The sequence below is a fragment of the Eurosta solidaginis genome, chromosome X (genome assembly GCF_040869045.1).
Source record: "Eurosta solidaginis isolate ZX-2024a chromosome X, ASM4086904v1, whole genome shotgun sequence".
Taxonomy (NCBI): Eukaryota; Metazoa; Arthropoda; class Insecta; order Diptera; family Tephritidae; genus Eurosta; species Eurosta solidaginis.
In genome coordinates, this window is record NC_090324.1 from 6,728,390 (window position 1) to 6,750,417 (window position 22,028).

At 38.0% G+C, this 22,028-nt stretch overlaps 1 protein-coding gene across 1 annotated transcript in view; it reads right to left on the reverse strand.

Annotated features, from left to right (window-relative positions):
• The window catches only part of Ca-alpha1D (Ca[2+]-channel protein alpha[[1]] subunit D), a 6,221,746-nt gene that overhangs the window by 5,901,015 nt on the left and 298,703 nt on the right, over window positions 1-22,028 (reverse strand). The window lies entirely within an intron of this gene.

The window sequence follows — 22,028 nt, forward strand, 5'->3', positions numbered from 1 at the left end:
GCGATCTGAGATGAGTGCTCAGGAACCTACATACCAAATTTCATCAAGATACCTCAAAACTTACTCAAGTTATCGTGTTAACGGACAGACGGACGGACGGACGGACATGGCTGAATCAAATTTTCTTTCGATACTGATGATTTTGATATATGGAAGTCTATATCTATCTCGATTCCTTTATACCTGTACAACTAACCGTTATCCAATCAAAGTTAATATACTCTGTGAGCTCAACTGAGTATAAAAATCATCCAAGTATGATTGTTTAATGAATTTTATGTTAGTAACACTTTCCACCACATCCTCTAAAGCGAGTAACAATAAATCAAAACTTAAGGGACCATTCGAATAAGAATCTAAGTCACAAATCGGTTGAATATCGATATATCAATTTGATTCAAAAAATTCCCCAAAAAGATTGGCGGCATCAGACGTCGATTCAGCCTTACTACCTTTATATTCTGACTTTTTAAATGAAGCGATGAGAAAGCATGGAAATCCAGCTAAAAAATATCCGGAATATGATTTTAACTGACTTAAGACAACGATTCGAAGCACTCGTCTATGAGAGACTCATACCACCACTCATAAAGAAAGGCCTAAAATGCTCATAAGCTTACTATTTTTATTAATGATTTGATAGGATCAATACTTCTACTAAATAAGTGTCGTATCTACTAGATAAGATTCGCAAAAGCTGGACGCATTACCAGGAAACAAAGAGCGGCTTCCATCTAAATACGATCATGTAACTATTGTCATCAAGGCGACTATTCTAAGAACCTTAAGATAGAATATTTTTAACATGACCTACACAACTATTTGGGGTTATATTTGATGCATAATTAAAAGGTTTAGATGATCATTATAAAAACAAGCAGAAGACAGCCGTCCGCCACAGCAGCACCCCTAACTGTGATAAGACTATGGTGACTTCCCGAGGTGGATAGATATCATGACGTCTCCGTTGGAATACAGCCGTATACAGCATACTAATTTTCCAATAGGAACGGTCCGCAAAGCACCCTGGATTGGTGGGTGGCCAAAATTACAACAAATAATTATCAACTTTTTGTAGCAGCTTATGCGTAGCGGTTGAGTGCAACGCCTCAACAATTCTTGTTTTCCTAATTTGCATTTACATGGGCCATTCTCCTTCTCCAACAATTTAATTTGAGAAGTGTTAGTGCTATATACATATGTCTATGTACATATTTGTTTATGACAAGGATTTTTTTACTTCAAAAAGTTATCTCCGAAATATATGTTGAGAACATTTTCCCATTCAGCATTTTGCATATAATTTCTCGATTTCTATGTCCCTACCCGAAAGTCAAAATGATTTAACTAAAAACAAGTAAAGGTGTCTAAGTTCGGGAGTAACCGGTCATTACATATTTAGCTGATAGCTCCTCTCGCACAGTTCATTTAGCTTCGGTCTTTTGACAATAAGTATTATCAAATGTGCGCGTATTTGTTCTATCAATCGATTATGCTCACTTTTATTAAAAGTATTCCTTTTTATAAAGGAAATACGTCTTTTTTGTAGAGGAAATAAGCGTACCAAGTTTTTAGGTAAATTCTTCTTCAATATACATGTGGGAATATAGAAATGGACAACTAGACGGACTTATACGATAGTATGAACGGACTATAGTATGGTCGCACTACGGTACAAACAAATACACCTCTGTACATTTGAGGAACAACGGAAATGACACAATGACGGACGAGAGATACAAGTGACTGAAGAGATTGACAGTTCACGCGCTACCGCAGGCCACAACGGACGTTCATTTACACTTAATTAAAATCAATAAAATGTATTATAAACTATTGTACTAAATACCAGTTAAACTTATTTTAATGGAACAGTGATCTTAATTACAACAAATTGTAAGTAATTGGCCCCGAACCCTACAAGTGGTGACAGAAGTAGAATGAAACTCTAAAAAAAAGCCTAAAAAAATGTTCAAGTGAGCGTTTTTTAAAATGAACATTTAATGTACGAAAGTTTGTGCGAAAATACGTGCGGTCTGCGAAACAGCATTTTTCTCGTTTTTGGCCGAGTAAAGTCTTTAAACTTTGTAGCATCAGTAAACCGTTAGCACCGGTAAATGTGCATCTCCCGATGATTATAGTATCCCGTTAGTTTCAGCCCCAAGTTAAACGGTAAAGTCTCGGTCGCTAAGAGACGTGAGCGCAGTAACGCTCGTTTGTAGCAGCAGGCGCGGTTGGCTTCTGTGTGAAGCAGCAACGCGTAAAGTCGGTCATCAGTTTGTGCGCAGCACCAGTTGAGTTAAGTTTCTGTGTGAAGCATCGACGCACACAGTCTTCAAACATCGAATTTGTACGCGCATAGCAGCAGACGCGGTTGGCTTTGTAGAGCAGCAACACGCATAGTCGTTTTGAAGTTGTGCGCACCACCAAGAGAGTTGAGCTTCTGTGTGAAGCAGCGACACTCACAGTCGTTAAATTCCGAATTTGTGCACGCATAACAGCAGGCGCGGTTGGCTTCTATGTGAAGCGGCAACGCGCACAGATATAGAAAATGGCGATACGATTGTTCGAACAAGAAGAGCTTCTGAGTGAAGCGTAAATCATCAACAGTGTAAATTGGTGCGCGGTAGCAAGTGCGCTCGCCTCTATGTGAAGCAGCAACGTACACTCTAAGTTTCGAGCGAAGCGTCACTAAGCGCAGCATCACCCTCAGTCGCCGAAGTTACGGCCCGTTATTGGGCAGAACAGCACAAATTGGTGCGTATCAACAGCAGTGAAAAACCAAGTTTCGAACGCAGCGTCAGCAGCACAGAATTACCAAACATTCAGTTGAACGCAGGGCGCTTAGTCATTGAAATTACGGCCCGTTACTGTAGATGCAAGTGTATAGCATAAAACAGCAACAACAAATCCAAACGCAATCGTGTGCGGCCAACGGCAAAATCACAAAATTGTTTAAGACAAAAACCATCGAGTGGAGTGCAGCAAACACAGAAAGCAGCATTACCAGACAACAACAACAGACAACAGTATCGTAAGAAGAGAACTTTTTTTTAGTTTGCAGTAATAAGGTATGAGTTTTTGATTTGTTTAATTCGTTATTTGATTTTTATTCGCTCAGAGAGAAATTTGAAAGACAAAAGAAAAAAAAACTTTAGAACGAAATAGAATTGATACATTGTATTACTAAAAGAGTTTGCAATTTAATAGCATTGAAACAAAATTTGTCATAAAGAAGAAAAATAATAACAGAGCAAGTACAATTCCAATAAGAATTTAACGTAAGCATAAAAAAAGAGAACTAATAACAAAGAAACCAAAACCCAATGAGAATTAAACGTAGACAACTAGAAGTGAACAAAGTTTATTATTTTGCGAAGAAGAATGCTTATTAATTTGTTTCCATAGCGTACGAAGCATTTAAAATTTCAAAATTGCTGATATAAAAACTAAATCTGATTCAATTTATGTTTTATGTATACTTGTTAATTTGATTATTATTGTAAGTTTTAACGTTTGTATTGACCATGGACCGTGAACAAATTTTTAGATTAACAGTGAACGAACTTAAAGATAAATTAAGTGGATTGAATCTTTCAACAAATGGTAGAAAGGCAACGTTACAAGACCGAATATGTGAGCACTTCGGCCTGACTGTAAGCGACGATAATTATCCAAGTGATGAAAGCGTATCGGTTCAAAGCGTTGTTGCACCGACCGTCGGTGGTGGACGTGCGGTCTTCACCTTACGTGACATTGAACACTCCATGCTTATGTTTAGTGGCTCTGGTTATCCTACTGTCAGAGAATGGCTAGAAATGTTCGAAGAAAATGCAGCTGCCGTGAAATGGGATAAGTTGCAAAAGTATATATATGGGAAGCAGCTGCTCAAGGGGGCAGCTAAAATGTTCGTTCGCAGTCAGCGCGGAGTTTCAGATTGGAGCTCATTAAAGCGTTCGTTGAAAGAAGAGTTCGGCACAGCGGTGTCTTTCATTGAAGTTCATAGGGCGCTTAAAAATCGCCGAAAACGACCCAATGAGGACTTTTGTGAATATTTGTACAGTCTCATTGAAATCGGCAAGCCTATAAATTTAGACGATAGGAGTTTAATTGAATATTTTGTCGAGGGCATACCAGATGATAGGACTAACAAAAGTAACCTGTACCAATCAAAGACAATACAAGAGTTGAAGGAACAAATCCTTGTATACGAAAAGGTTCGCAATGGGCGCCAACCCAGTACAAGCTTTTCGAATCAATCTAGGGTTAAAGAGGAGAAAAATCCGGTTTCCTCTAAATCACAAGAGGGTGGTAGTTCAAGGCGTTGCTACCGATGTGGAATGGTAGGGCATATAGCAACTGGCTGTGCGCAAACACAAACAGTTTGCTACGGGTGTGGTCAACCAGATCATCGTTTAGCGCAGTGTCCTAAGAAACAATCTGAGGTTAAAAACGAGAAACCCAAGATAAATACACTAGGGGTTTCGGAAAGAAAAAAATTAAAAGGTTGCGTGATTTTTAAAGATTTAAGCTATAACAACTTTACATTTTCCGCGTTGCTAAATACCGGCTGCGATTTATGCCTGATGCGATACGACATCTTGATGATGATGGAAGAAGTTCAGTTAGCAAACAAGATACATCGGCTGGAGGGTGTAGGTAACAGTGGAATTAGTACTCTGGGTAGTTTAGATTTGAAGTTGATTATCGACGGCATCGAGTTACATGTCACGTTACACATCGTACGCGAGCGTGACATCGGTTATCAAGCCATTATTGCAAATAATTTTTAAGGCAGGTGGATGTAATGGTATCAGACGACGAAGTCTTAAGATATTGTAGAGGGCGATGGTGAGCTGGATTTAGTAAGGGAATTTAGGCGTTTGTGTTTGTTCGCAGACTCAGCAGAGAAAGGCGATGTTGACGTAGACTGGCCACACCCTAAGCAGGCACAAATCAACGAAATTAAAGCCCTTATCAAAGATTTAACCCTCGAATGCGACATGCCTCCCCGATAGAAATGAAGATTTCTCTAATAGACGATGTCCCTGTTTACCAGACACCTAGACGCATGTCCTACGCTAATAGGAACATAGTAGAGAATCAGGTTTCAGGGTGACGTCGTTCGTGACCCACCAAGGTCAATACGAGTTTCGTTTTGCAGCATTTGGCATATGTAACTCTACCGCGCTTTTCTCAAGTTACATATTTGCGGTTTTAGAGATGTAATAGATAATGAAACTTTAGGTGCTTATATGGACGACCTAATTATCCCATCAAGGGACAGAGAGGAAGGCGTCGTCAAACTAAGAACTGTGTTACAAAAGGGCACCCGAGTACAATATGCGAATAAAATGGGAGAAATGTCAATTTCTGTTGGAAAAAGTTGATTTTCTAGGCTACATCGTAGAAAATGGTAAGACTCGACCTTCGAAAGCAAAAACGTGCGCAGTTGAGAACTTCCCAATGCTCAAAGACAAGAAATCGGTTCAGAGGTTTTTAGGGCTGACTTCACATTTTAGGTGCTTTATAAATGGGTATGCAGTGGTCGCCAAACCACTGTCAGACCTTTTGTGGTAAGGTACCAAGTTTGTACTTGGAAGCCTTTCAACAACTAAAAGGAGCGTTAATTAATCCACCTGTACTGAGTCTATACAACCCAAAAGCAGCACCGGAAGTTCACGCTGATGCGTTAATGTATGGGTACGGTGCTGTACTTCTCCAAAAAGACAGTGCAGACCAACAGTACCACCCCGTACAGTATATGAGCCGCAAGACCACGGAAACGGAAGAGCGATATCTTTCATATGAGCGTGAGGGTTTGGCCATTATAGCTGCGTTGAAGAAGAGGCGCGTGTATTTGATAGGCATTCCATTTAAAATCGTGACTGACTGCAATGCATTCACGATGAATATGCGTAAAGAGGCGTTCTTTTAAGAGTCTCGCGCTGGGCACTATTCCTGCAGGATTTTACATTCACGTTGGATCATCGATCGGGATCTAAAATTCGGCATGTCGACGCACTGAGTAGGGTTAGATGTCTACTTCTGGAAGATTCCCTGCAACATAAATTGCAGCAAGCACAAGCTCAAGATGAATGGGCAAAAGCGATTATGAAAATTCTGGAGGACTCCTACCAGGACTTCTACATGAAACGTGGCGTGTTATACAAAGATCCCATTAATGAACTTGTAGAGGTGCCGGCATTAATGGAGGATGAAATTATAAAGATAGCACACAGTCAAGGTGATTTCTCAGCGAAGACAACTCAAGATATCGCCGAAAAAACGTACTACATACCACAAATTTCAGCGAAGGTAAAGCAAATATTGAGAAGTTGCGGGTAAAAAGGAAGGTTACCTAGAGCCAATATGCAAGGACGATCGTCCACTGGGCACGTACCATATTGACCACGTTGGCCCTGTGGAGAAGACCAGCAAGTGTTACGTCTATTTACTGGTGATTGTTGATGCATTCTCCAAATTCATTTGGTTATACCCAGATCGTAGCACAGGCGCTGAAGAAGTATTCGGCCATCTGAAGAAGCAGTCGTCTGTTTTGGGTAACCCGAAACGAATTATTTCAGACAGAGGGACGGCTTCTTCATCCACGTCCTATAAGCAATTCTGCGAAAGTGAAAATATACAGCATCTATTGATAGCCACTGGCGTACCAAGGGGAAACGGACAAGTGGAAAGAATACATAGGACCATCATGCCCAATCTAACAAAGCTTTGCGTAGAAAATCCGAAAAATTGTTACAAATATGTCGAACAAGTCCAGAAAACCTTAAACAATACGCCACCTAGAAGCACTAAAATTTCACCATTCAAACTGCTCACCGGAGTGGAGATGCGCAACAATTCAATGCCGGATTTGCGAGAACTCCTCGAAAATTAAGCGATTGACGAACTTGGCAAAGAGAGAGAATACATACGTACGGAAGCACAGCAAAACATTGAAAAATTCAACAAGAAAATAAAAGAAACTTTAATGCAAAACGAAAAGAAGCAACCAGTTATGAGCTAAACGATTTGGTAGCCATTAGGCGTACCCAGTTCGGTAGTTCACTAAGATTTCGACCTAAATTCTTCGTGCCTTACTCGGTAGTAAAGATAATGAACCATGGACGATATGAAGTGGAAAAGGTCGGGGAAGGTGAAGGCCCAAAACGAACCACCAACGTCGCCGAATATATGAAAAGGTGACAGCCCCCGTTTGAGGCTAAACGTTACATCAGGATGGCCGAATGTGGGAATATAGAAATGGACAACTAGACGGGACTTATAAGATAGTAAGAACGGACTATAATATGATCGCACTACAGTACATACAAATACACCTCTGTACATTTGAGGACCAACGAAAATGACAAACAAAGACTGACAAGAGATACAAGTGACTGAAGAGAGTGACAGTTCACGCGCTACCGCAGGCCTCCACGGACGTTCATTTACACTTAATTAAAATCAATAAAATGTGTTATAAACAATTGTACTAAATACCAGTTGAACTTATTTTAATGGAACAGTGATCTTAATTACAACAAAGTGTAAGTACTTGGCCCCGAACTCTACATACATATGGCTCTCATAACATGGAATAATTGTTACTACAAAAGGGGGCGGTGAACCGCCACTTTTTTGACCAACCATTTTCTCAAACTTCGGGATCCCTAAATCGAATACCAGTTGATCTATCTTGACAAAATTTACATTTTTGTCCTATAACTGCAATTATTTGCGTAATTGGGGTGGCCCCCTGCTTTCATATAAAAGATTTTTAAAATCACCGTAGACGACAGCTAAATATTTGCGAAACATAACCTAATATCATTACTATTTAACTTCTGCATTGCATTGATAGTAAGATAATGAGTATATAAAAATTTTTGGAAATTGCCCAGCATTTTGTCACGCTTCGGAAGCCATATCTTCTCTTATAAATTAATTTTAAAACTTAAACCGCGTTGTTATAAAGATATTGCCTATTTATTGCCTTAATATGTGTACCGAATTTTGTCAAGATACATCATCTGGTCTTCGAGATATGGCTCCCGAAGCGGGAGAAAATGCTGGGCCATTTCCACAATTTTTGATATACCCATTATCTTGCTATCAATGCAATGCAGAAGTAAAATAGTAGCGATATTAATTATGTTTCGCAAATATTTAGCTGTCGTCTACGGTCATTAAAAAATATTTTATATGAAAGTGGGGGTGGTCCTTATTCAATTACGCTCATTTTTGGTAGAAATATTTGGGGTTATAGGACAAAAATGTCAATTTTGCCAATATAGATCAAATGGTCTTCGATTTGGGGTTCGCGAAACTTGAAAAATGCTTGGTAAAAAAGGGGCGGTTTACCGGTTTCATTTATTATTTCCAGACTTACCCCCTACAACAATGTGAATCACCGCAACAAGTTTTTTGATGACAACTTTTATTTATGACCAATAATATTTGAAAGATTTTGTAAGACGTGGGCTGTGTCACGCCCCTTTTTAAATATTTTGAAAATTTTAAATTAAGGGTTAGTATTTCACCCTACGCATGAAGTTTGGTTATTGGAGCAGTGTTATTTACTGAATAATATCGTTTTCGGTGTTTTCTAAAGTTTTATATACATACATGTCTAAAAAGTCGGCATGGTTATCTTGAGGATATCTCAAAATTTACTCAACTTATCAAGTAAACATGCGGACGGACGAACATTACTAAATGAATGTCTTTTTTCACCCTGCTATTTTTTATAAATGGAAGTCTATATTTCCTCAATTAGTGTAGGCCATTACAACCTACCATTATAATATACTACTAGTGGAGTAAAAAAATTTAGATATATGAGATTTATAAGATCCATAAGCCGCCCCGAAAACTTTAAAGTTCAGGTTCGGGGTCGTATCACATATGAAATTAGGCCCATATAGAACGAGCATCGCAAGGAGGGAATTACGTTCATGCTGGTCCTCTAAATGAACCCATAAATTGCGTAAACGATACAATTTAGGAATTCTTATTGATTACTTTATGGCTACGAATGTTTGTTGGGTAGGTTTTAGCATGCCATAACTGTGTGCAGTGAATGCGAAAATGGAATATTTTCGCCTCATTCGTAAAATTTTTAATTTCTTGTTAAGGGTATCTGTGTATTAAGGTAAACAGGTTGTGTATATGTATGCACTCGTACATTAATATTTTTTGTGAAATATTAACTAAAACATCATGCATTTTGATATTCTTCAGGCATGTAATTTTGGAAATTACCTCCATACTTCGATTTGCTCTAATATGGCTGCGCTTTTAACAGAATTTTATGATATATGTAGCTAATAAAATTCACCCTCACTTAAAATGTGAAACATCGAATAGTAACGGAGCTTATCAACTTTAAGACATTCGTATCTGCAAGCAGTAGATGTGAAAAATTCAATATTTTCGCCTCTCTTTTTTTTTGTTTAAGTCGCCATGAATTACAGTAACCATATGTAAGTACATAAGGAGCTGTTTCCCAGGTTGTATTAGCAAATGTTTAAAAACTTATTTCTTGTCGGAATTTGAGAGTGTTGCCGAAAGATGTTTTAAGTTAGTTGACTTGTTGTTTGTTATTGTTTGACCTTTATCAGAAACATTTTCGATTAACTTTAAAAACAGCAAAACTGGCAATCACAGTCCTCTTTGCCAAACCACGCATGAGCAAGGAAACTGAATACAGTATGACCGGTAGAAAAAATGCGATATGTTTAATTTTGTTAGCAAATCCAACAACTCACACATGGATGTAGTCATCAATTAGATTAAAGAAAAGTTGATTAAAAATATGCATAAGGCCTGGAAGCTTTTCACTTAAACAAAGTATTTAAAACAATGGCGATATACGAATTAGTAAATATAATCAAAACCCATTTATTTCATTTACACAATTTCCCAGAAATTATGAATATTCCAACACTTTCCATTTTGAGTAACAGTTACCCCGACTATTTTGTTTCCCACAATATAGCAAGTAGTTTTTATAAAGAAGCTGCAAAGAATTTTGTGGATAATACTGTGCAGATGTAATAAATGATTGAAATTCGGCTGAGATATTCCACTTTGACCACTTTTAAGCGAAAAATATTTGTTATCTAACGAGCGATTTCAAAAGCTAATACCTAAAGTTAAAAAACAAGCAAGGTAAATTTTTAACTCCTTTTTTGTGTCTTCATATTAAATCGTACAATACAGCCATACATCCTTAAAATTCGTATCTTGTTGGAAGCAGAATTAATTGTGGATTCTCTTCAAGTAATCCTTCGTATATACACGAAAACAAAAGTGTTAAGATTTCTTTTATGTTTGTTTGTTTAATGGTGTGTTCAATTTATACTTATTATTTCAGAATTCATGAGCTTAACACCGGCTTATAATAGTTGAATATTCAATTGTTATGTTTTTCTAAGAGAGAACTTAAAAGAAAGAAATAAACATTTACTGACATATTGCGATGGTACCATTTCGAAAACCGCCACGTAATCATCATCAGGCAATTTCGTAATGTTATCAAAGGTTTCACCGAGATTCGAACCGCGAATCAGACGGTGAAACTGCAGATGCCTTAACCACTAGTGTAGAAATGAGATAAACTGAATTAAGCAAGGAAACAAATACAAGCAGGATAGCCTACTGGTTAAGGCAACTGCAGTCTCACCGTGTGATTCGCGGTTCGAATCTCGGTGAAACCTTTGATAACATTACGAAATTGCCTGATGATGATGATTAAGTGGCGGTTTTCGAAATGGTACTATCGCAATATGCCACTAAATGTTTCTTTCTTTCTTTTCAGTTTTCTCTTACAAAAACATAATAATTGAATATTCAATTACACAGGCCGACAAAATGAGACTGATTTTTTTGACCATAAACCAGACCATACTTTCCTAAAGGTCTTCGATGCGCTGAATTCAAATCTGGACGCAAAATTGCTCTATCACGTCAGGATTTTGAGATATCCTAACCCAAATGTGCAAAAAACACGGGTTTTGCCTATTTGTGAGGTTATATATAAAAGACAGGTTTTTACTACTGCATCATACCTACGTTAATTCAGTGGTTTTTCAGCTATAGGAAAATAAGAAAATTTATAAACTTTAAATTGCTCCATCTTAGCGAAAAAAAAGATATTTGAGCAAACTCAACGCCATTCGTAAGACTTCTTCTTTAAGATGCTATGTGTGCTTTAAAAAAAAATCTGTCGTTTATATATAACCTCAAAAATAGGCAAAAACGGTGTTTTTGCACATTTAGGTTAGGATATCTCTAAATCCTGACGTGATAGAGCAATTCTGCGTCCAGATTTGAATTCAGCTCATCGAAAACCTTTTGGAAAGTATGGTCTGGTTTATGGTCAAATTTCTTGTCGGCATGTGTTATTATAAGCCGGTGTTAAGCTCAAGAACTCAATAATAAGAATAAGAAAAATTTTATACAAAATAAACAATTGATGCACTAGTCAAGATTTTCAATATATTTTGAAAGGTTTACAAAATCACAAATTATGCAACGAATAAGTATCGCATTTCTGATGAAAAAAGTTTTTGGTCGAAGAAAAAACAGAAATAAAGTTATAAGCCAATATATGAATTAACCTATAAAAAAGGGGGTTTTAGCCCCTAATTTCAGAGTTTAAGGGTATATTAGAAATTCTTGGAAGGTAGGATTTATGGGCTCGGCTAGACCTACAAATTGAAGTATATCTTGCCAAATGTATACTTTCACTTTCAAAAAATGCTTTAAATGTTATACGATGATGCACTAAAATGCATTTTTTTCTCAAAAACCGCTCCGCGAGTTTTCGTAAAGTTTTATTGCTGAGCTTATTTTAGCTCACAAAACGGAAATCTACAAAATAATCTGAGGTGGTATGACTTCAGGCACCCCGTACCTCAAGTTGTAGGTTTATTCGAGTATACAAAAACTGCATACCTAGAAATTCGAAAAGAAAAACTGATGTTAGGAATCAAAACCTCTTTTCCTATCAGTTTTATCTACAAATAGAAAAAGTAAATAGTGCCCAATTTATATGAAGCACTTTATAATGAAATCTATAATCCTTTTGGTTCGCAGCTCAGCAAGCTCCAACAAAAGAGCCCGATTTGGAAGCAATGCATGCACTGAAATTACTTTCGAAGCACTTTTAGAGGAGCAATATTAAGGTAGAGTGCAATTTTGCAGGTGACCTTAGGGTATTTATACCCACAATGTAATTACCGATAGTGTGGGGGAACAAAATGCATTTTCATAGAAACAGTAAAAATATAATAGTTTCCAGCCAAGTGGTGGCCGCATTGCCAATGTCGACAACTTCAGAATCAAATCCGCGGTCAAGTGACAACTCGACTGTTCCCTTCTTTAGGAATGTTCCGAAAAGAAAGTGCACACCTTTAATTAATTATGTCTCGAAGTGTGTATGCCGGGTCATTTTGGGTAAAATACTGTTAGAGAGTGTGGGTATTCTCTCTTTTTTTTTTTCTAGATTCTTCACCAATGGAGCTTTCATGGTTTTCGCTGTATCGCGAATTGTCGAACAACAGCACTAAAAGAAAATTAGTGAAAATAAATAATTGATAGAGCAATTCTGCGTCCAGATTTGAATTCAGCTCATCGAAAACCTTTTGGAAAGTATGGTCTGGTTTATGGTCAAATTTCTTGTCGGCATGTGTTATTATAAGCCGGTGTTAAGCTCAAGAACTCAATAATAAGAATAAGAAAACTTTTATACAAAATAAACAATTGATGCACTAGTCAAGATTTTCAATATATTTTGAAAGGTTTACAAAATCACAAATTATACAACGAATAAGTATCGCATTTCTGATGAAAAAAGTTTTTGGTCGAAGAAAAAACAGAAATAAAGTTATAAGCCAATATATGAATTAACCTATAAAAAGGGGGTTTTAGCCCCTAATTTCAGAGTTTAAGGGTATATTAGAAATTCTTGGAAGGTAGGATTTATGGGCTCGGCTAGACCTACAAATTGAAGTATATCTTGCCAAAAGTATACTTTCACTTTCAAAAAATGCTTTAAATGTTATACGATGATGCACTAAAATGCATTTTTTTCTCAAAAACCGCTCCGCGAGTTTTCGTAAAGTTTTAATGCTGAGCTTATTTTAGCTCACAAAACGGAAATCTACAAAATAATCTGAGGTGGTATGACTTCAGGCACCCCGTACCTCAAGTTGTAGGTTTATTCGAGTATACAAAAACTGCATACCTAGAAATTCGAAAAGAAAAACTGATGTTAGGAATCAAAACCTCTTTTGCTATCAGTTTTATCTACAAATAGAAAAAGTAAATAGTGCCCAATTTATATGAAGCACTTTATAATGAAATCTATAATCCTTTTGGTTCGCAGCTCAGCAAGCTCCAACAAAAGAGCCCGATTTGGAAGCAATGCATGCACTGAAATTTCTTTCGAAGCACTTTTAGAGGAGCAATATTAAGGTAGAGTGCAATTTTGCAGGTGAACTTAGGGTATTTATACCCACAATGTAATTACCGATAGTGTGGGGGAACAAAATGCATTTTCATAGAAACAGTAAAAATATAATAGTTTCCAGCCAAGTGGTGGCCGCATTGCCAATGTCGACAACTTCAGAATCAAAGCCGCGGTCAAGTGACAACTCGACTGTTCCCTTCTTTAGGAATGTTCCGAAAAGAAAGTGCACACCTTTAATTAATTATGTCTCGAAGTGTGTATGCCGGATCATTTTGGGTAAAATACTGTTAGAGAGTGTGGGTATTCTCTCTTTTTTTTTTTATTAGATTCTTCACCAATGGAGCTTTCATGGTTTTCGCTGTATCGCGAATTGTCGAACAACAGCATTAAAAGAAAATTAGTGACAATAAATAATTGTATTTAATAGCCGCTAAAATTGCACAATATTTTTGTATAAGTGGTAAATAATAATGTATTAACAAAGTCCGGAAGACATAACGTATTGCCAGAAAAGGAAAAAAATGTGTTTAGGGTTAAAGGACGTGAACGATGATAGGGACCTAAATGCTTAGAAATATAATAAAATTAGATAATCAATAACATCGTTTGAAATCCCTTAAAAGCAGAAAATATCAAAACAAAAAAAAAGCAATTGATATTAGAAAAACAAAGATCACCGAAAATCTGCGAACGTTTGATAGTAAAAAAGGTTCAGTGACTTAGAACGGATAATAAAACCCACATTAAAATGGATCAAAAAATGTTATCTTGTTCCAGGTTTGTATTAAACCGATTCATGCAAAATATATATCTTGCAGTGCCACCAATTTGAATAGCAAGGTTTGGCAAAAGGCTACATTTAAAGGCTAAATGACGTTCTGTAATTGTCGTTGAAGGACACTATATCCAAGAAATAAAACGGAGAGAGGAGGGTTCCAAGTAACGTCTGACACCTTTCTATTGCAGCGCATAATGTCGGCATTATTTTGACCCAATTTATTCTCCTCACGTTTCTTCATATCTACAGCAGAATTGTAAAGAAAAGTTGCTTGAACTGTTAATTAAATAGACGAGAATCTACCAAACATCTGAGAATTGTGAATGACTTTAGAAACACGTTCAGGTAAGCTTCAGTTTTCCATACCGATAAAAAATTTTAAAAAAATTTATAAAAAGAAAGGTTCACAAAATAAACCAAACGCGGTAAAAATAAAGCTCTGTGACACTAAGAAAATAGTGTTTTCGCTTCTCTCCTTCAGGCAACTAGCGCAAACATGCGTGTTCCATTAGACGAAAGTTTAAGGAAAAAGTGCAAGCTCGTCGAATTACATGCAAAATAAAGTGTGCACTTTGTTTTCGGAGCAGTCCTTATATACTTTTGTACTTTTTGATTAACAAGACGTCTTTCTTGAATGAAAAATCATCTTACCGAGTTATAAAGTTCAGGTAGAGGGTCTCAGTCCTACGCGTTCGGAAGATTCTGCCAGACATATTATACCTAACTGCACTCAAAGAAATTGTAACCAAAGCTTTTTTGTCACAGCAGCAACAACCGCAGCAGTTACAGCAGGCAAGCGCAGTACAGCAGCCACATGTAGCACAGCACCTAGGTACCCTACATGATGGACTCAACATTGGAAGCACTAAAGAGAGCAGAGCATCATATTGCACGTCATTGCAGTCTAGCGGATGCAACAACCTGGGTGGTCTTAAACGCAAAACTGAAAGTGATGAACTTATAATTACGTATTCCCTATTTAATGCTTATTTACGATACAGCCTAATCCATAACGAAAACAAGAATATTAAAAACTTGTATTCTAATTCTAGGCCACACAAACGATACGAAGTTGAACTTAGAAAAGTGTAAGTGAAGTTTATCTACCCTAGTGAATTCTTTTGAATACCGCTGATACATCACAAAAAAATTGTGGCATTTAGATTTTTATAATATTTATTTCTAAGATTTTTTAAACCTTTAGTGTACCAAGGCACTCTGTATGGAATTTTTTTTTTAAAGGTACATACTTCAAACAAAGCTCATGTGCAGCTTTCTTGAATTTCAAAAAAGAGTTAGACGTTGTCCGACATGTCAGATAAGAGGGAATCCCAATTAATCTCAAGCAACGAAATATTTAAACTTAAAAAGTCCCATTTTGAGAAATTAAATACGATTTTATCATTATTGGCTTCACAAATAGACGAAAATTCATAGTAATCAATGCTTAAAACTAAGGAAATATGATGTTTGTCACATGGAGTTATAGCTGATATACAATTAGATATACTGTAATTGAAATTGTCGCTTACAAATACGAGATATAAGATTTTGTTCAAAGAGTTGACAAATTTGTTTATTTGTCTTAAGTCTAGACTGAAAATAGAATCAATAAAGTAGGACTCGTAAGAAGTCGTGACATTACATGGAGTAAGCGGACATTACTTAAGTTAAGATCACCACAAATACAAAGATTACCATCCGGAATATTATTAAGCCCAAGATATACAATATTATCCGCATGCATTTTATACAATTCAAACTCACGATTAGGTGGAATGTAGGATGCAACAAGATACAATGAGCCACTTTTTAAGGACGTACCTTTACATACACAAAATTGATCCAAGTAAAGAATTATCGTTCATAACGGTGGCGACGTAGGCGCGAAATTTACGGCGTACAGCGATAACAATTCCTCCTCCTCTACAAGCGCCTGTTTTAGAAGGATCCCTCTCCTTACGGAAAACATCGAAAAGATTAGGGTCAAAAAACTCGCTGTCATGAAAGCCTGAATGCAACCAAGTCTCCACGATGACAAATATGTCATAGTCCACTTGTGCACTGAATGAACTAACAATGTCAGATTTTGCCCTTAAACCAGACATATTTTGAAAGCATATTTTTAGACTACAGGGCTTATCATGAGATCGCTGCAAATAGTTTAGATCAGTTGGAATGGTACTGAAATTTACGTTTTTGGCGGTATGGTCCTCCGCCTGTGAAAAAATTGAAAAGGTTTGATTTTTACATCCCTCGGCCACACCGAAGCATCGAGAACTTATCATGATATTTTGATGGGACACCAAGTTTAAAATTTATGCGCTTACGATTGTTCATTCCACTTGGGCCATTTTTCTTTAATAGTTTGTTGAAAAATAGTTCCTCAAGATTGATGCCAGCGTATTTAGATACATACTTTAATACAGACATCGGCAAATAATGGCACAATTGTGCAGACTCAATTCACACGTATTCTTATTCTCTTTAGTTTAGTTGTCGCTGAGCATTTGGCGCAGTAACATCGATTGTGTTCGTCACTCGCTATGTTGACGAATGTTATTAGCAAGCAACAAGCAAGGCAAAGGTTTTCAATGCGCACAAGCGAATAATATTTAATGTTGACCAACCCCTTTGCGCAAATACAATGTACTTAATTATATAAACCTTTTTCTTGCCATTGTGCGCAATAAAAATATAATAACAAACTATCTTGTCTTGTTGCTTGCTAATAAGCGAATGAACTACGTAAACCGATGCATCAGGTGATGTGCGCGATTATCGCGCTCTCACTAACACATCTGCATTTTGATTTTGCCGATGCCTGCTTTAATATGCCATCCTCAATAACCGAAGGCATGAAAGAAGAAAGGTGAAACCATGAGTTGCGAGCAGCAACGCTGAGATCAGTATTAGTGCTCGAACCAAAAACAATAGCAGACTTCGTTAAAGCATTAGTGGTTCTGCTATGCTGAATAGATTGAGCAGGCAAGAAATCGTCGGCAGCGGCGGCGGCGACAGTGCTATATGTGAGAGAAGACATATTTCCGATGTTGTTTTCTATAGCATTAGCAGCTCGCTGAGAACTATGGTTCGTCATATATGTTTTGATTTTCATTTATGTAAACAATTTCAGCATCAGCATCAACAGTGGGAGAAGATTTCTATGAGCAGGGCTCTCTTCTAATGTTTTTGAATTCGATGTTGAATTTTTAGGCAACGGCCGATTTCCATTAGAGGAAGAACTATCGTGTTTTTGTTGGAAATTAATGGTGAATGCGATCTGAGACTGCAGGAAGGGAAGGTGCATTGAACTTAGCTTTGGATCGGGTTATTATGTCGTTAGGTTGAACAAAGTTGTTGCTTTTAGAGCTATTGTTATTTGCATTGCTATAGCTTGTTGAGTTGTTGTTGGTAGTAGATGAAGACTCGACACACGGCAAATATATATTTTAAATTGTTTGAACAAATTCATTTATATTATTTAAGTTTGAAATTGTCTAATTTAACTTGGCAGGAGTAAACGGCGATAGCCGATTTATGCAATTGTCGTGTTTAAAGGAAATATTCTTATTATCATTTATTAGATTTGCACAGCTAGTATTTATCTTAGCCCATTTAAGATGTAGATCTAGAAAACGCACATCGCAGCTGATTTTGTCATCAGCCAAACACTTCGTCTTGCATTTAAGGTAGTTATACAAAAGGTCAAGAACCGATTTTGATTTTAAGTATACAACATTTGATTTTATTGTTGTCGATATTTTGATCTCAGTTTGAAAATTCAAATGACAAAATTTTTCGCGAATTACTGTTATAAACATTCTCACTTTACGAGAAAAATACTTGCTTACATATATTGTGTTCTATTCATTTGTTGAATTGTATATTTTAAATGTGAAAAATTTTGATGTGAAAAATTTTAGAAAAGTACCAACAAGTGGGAAAAATAATTTCCTTAGTAAAGTGCCAAAGCAACTGTCAAATTCTTCTTCTTATGCTTTGCTTGCAACAAAAGTTGGAAGATGTTAGTGATGGAACGATATTTCGCTATTGGTGATTGCATTTCCGCTATTGACAAATCGCTAATAGCTATAACTATTGCAATCCAAATATATCAGTGATTGGTGATTTTGCTTCATTCGATTCTTTTGAATGACAATCACCTCTGGCAGAATATCGCCAATAGAGATTATAGCGATTGGCGATTTTCCTTCAGCATGAAATTCTAATACTAATAGTGATAGCGGCGATGCAATCATCGATAGTGAAATATCGTTCATCACTACTCATCTGTGTGCTTTACTTTCCGACTGAGTAAAAAGTTTATTGGATACAAAAAGGAATAATTTTCTCGAAAATTGGAAAAAATATACTTTTACAAAAGTTTGCCAGCTATTATCGAAAGATTGGGATAGTTGTCTTAAGAACTGCACAACGAAAAAAATTTCTCGTCAACAGATAGTGGCAAATAAGGGCTGCTTTATGTGCAGAGAAATTGTGGAAATGGGGAACGGAACAAAGCAAACTTGTGCTACAACAATTTCGACGACTAAGTGATGTGCAATAATTGCAAAAAATGGTTTTGCAATGGGCGTGGAAGCACATTTGGATCCCAAATTGTTAATCTTTCGGTGAGGGATAAACATAGGGAAGTCACCCTACATTCTGAAAGTCCACTTGGAGAAACAGTACTAAAATGTTACTCGTGTGGAAGCCACTTATAACTGATCGTTCGTTTTTGTCGTTGTTGGTTAAGGTGCCTACCGAGGAAGAGCAGTTGCGTGCACGACCAATATCAGCAGCACAAATAAACAAATTGGAGGAATTATGGAAGGAAAATATTGATGCAACATTTCAGGATTTAGAGAAGCCAGGTATAGATACCGAAACATCACAAGTGCTATTGTTTAGGCAGGATGCCTAACTTTTTCCGCATCTGTCTGCGATCCCCCCAATGCAACCCTGCGAAGCGATACTCGATACTCGAATTAATTTGTAACCACCCACACCATCACCGCCACATGCATGTGCATTCATGTACATGTACGTGTATGTGTGTTTTTTGTCAGCACTCATGCATATGCATGTCGGGGTTGATGTGTGGGTGCCTTTTCCCTCCAAAACGGAGGATCTTGCGGGTCAACGGTTGTAGCTTGCTATACAACCGGCCTCTTGGATTTCAACAGCCGTACAGCACGCATCTGCCGCCAACGATCTCTGCCTTTCCGATCACAATAAATTCAGGTAATATTGTAACCAACTAATTCATATAGTTATACAATAAACCACATATATTATAACGAGAAATCTCGTATATTTGCTTATTTTCTATTCCATACACCTATTCCCACTGAGATCGACCCCGGTGCGCCCATCTACCTCCAGGAGCACACGCACCCCGGCCGAACATTTGGTCCTTCGAGCCGGATATGATCCAGCGACCTATGGATCTACAGTCCACCAATTGCAGGGAAAAGTGTAATACTCTCACTTAATCCCTACCTAGACCAACATGGCATAATTCGGGTAGGAGGGCGACTCGGGGCGTCAAAGGACTTAGCTTTTACTGAACGCCACCCAATCCTCCTCCCATACAACTGCCGTTTATCCCGTCTGACAGTCCTAATGTTTCATCAACAAAGTCTGCATGGAGAAAACCAACTCATGTTACGTCTGATACGCACCCAATACTGGATACCTTACATCAACACCATCATTAGGGCAACCATTCATAATTGTAAAACCTGCACTATTCACCGAAAACAGGCGCAGTCCCAACTTATGGGTACCCTTCCCTGCGAACGGACTACTTTTACCCGCGCGTTCACCAATACCGGGGTAGACTTTGCGGGGCCTTTCGACATCAAAAGCTACCGCGGTAGGGGATGTCGACTGTCAAAAGGCTACGTATGCCTTTTTGTCTGTTTCTCCACTAAGGCCATCCACTTAGAAGCCACTAGTGACCTTAGTACTCCATGCTTTCTCGCAGCCTTTGCGCGTTTTATCGCGAGAAGAGGATGTCCGAAAAACATCTACTCCGACAATGGTACAAACTTTGTCGGAGCGTCAAGATCTTTACGATCCGAGTTTAAAGCCTTCCTGGCAGAAAGCCGAGACAAAACAGTCTCAAAGTACAATCATCAAGGATTAAGCTGGCATTTTATTCCCGCCGCTGCTCCACATATGGGCGGCTTGTGGGAGGCGGGAGTGAAGAGCTTCAAAAGCCACTTCAAAAAGATGGCGTCTCCCAATAAGTACACCATGGGGGAGTTCCAAACCCTTTTGTGCAGGATTGAGGCGTGCCTCAACTCGCGCCCACTCAGTCCAGGGTCGAATGACCCAACGGATCTGGAACCACTAACCCCAGGACATTTCCTAACGGGCAGCCACCTACTGGCTCCGCCAGAACCAGATGCTAGTGAGAGCTCTGCCTCAATGATAAATCGGTGGCAGAAACTCAAAGCCCTCCATCATACTTTCTGCAAGCGATGGAAGGTGGAATATCTATCCGAACTTCAAAAACGAGTGAAGTGGAAGCATCCCAAAGAAAACATACAAGTGGGAGATCTCGCCGTCCTCAAAGAGGACAACTTATCTCCCAACGAATGGAGGTTAGGTAGAGTCGTCAACGTACACCCCGGCGAAGATAACCGAGTACGTGTAGTCGACCTCATAACCGAGAAGGGTCAAGTCAGACGACCTTTGGTCAAACTGATCCTTCTCCCTACGGAGATCGATTGAGAGAGGACCACGGGCTCCTCTTAACAATCCCTCCTTTCCTCCCCATCCCTCCTTTCAAAAAAATCTACCCTAACCTAACGCAGATCCTCTATCTGCCACAGAACCTAGAGGGACTCAGCCCATTCTACCCTTAAGCTTCCAAAGCAAACCCAAATTCACTCGCTCTCCCATAACGAGGACACCAGAAACCATCCCACTCACTCGTTCTCCCATAACGAGGACACCAGAAACCATCCCACTCACTCGTTCCCCCATAACGAGGACACCAGAAACCATCCCACTCACTCGTTCTCCCATAACGAGGATACCAGAAAAGCCCTCACGCAGATCCCCCATCTGCCACAAAATCCTTATGCGTAATATTCAAAATCAAACCCCAAGTCACTCGCTCACCCCGAGCGATGACCTCAGAACCCTTACGCAGATCCGTTGTCTGCCACAGAATTTGAATGCACTCGGCCAATAGGAATTTGTCAAAATTTCCCGAGTCAAGATTTGTTACAAAACCGCCCCAGATTAGAGTTAGATTTAAGAGCGCTTCATCTCGGAATGCTTTTCATTAACCTTTTCTTACGACCAAATGCATTGCACTTATGCTCATATTAGGAGGTTTGGCAACAAATTTGAGATAGTGCATTTTGAATAAAATTCTAACGTCTGGCATTCTTCAAACAATTTCTGAAAGAATGACCTACCCGACGTGACTTTTATCAATTTACGAAATATTTAGCAGAAAACGAAGTATTGGCATTTACAAATTTCTTATGGCTACTAACATACTCCCAAAGACACGTGTCTGCTACAATTCCCTGAGAAAAAAAGGGGATTACCTTTACCGGAAACATCTTGAAAAAGGAACAAGCAAATAAAACCAAACTATATAGTCGGAATCGTTTGCAAAATTTGTGTAGTTATTTTTTTCAATTTTTGTGTCATTATTCGCGAGCCGCCGTATCAATCAATTTTAAAAGGAATTTACCACAATTGTACAAAATCACCACCCCAACCCCATGTTCAAAAAAAAAT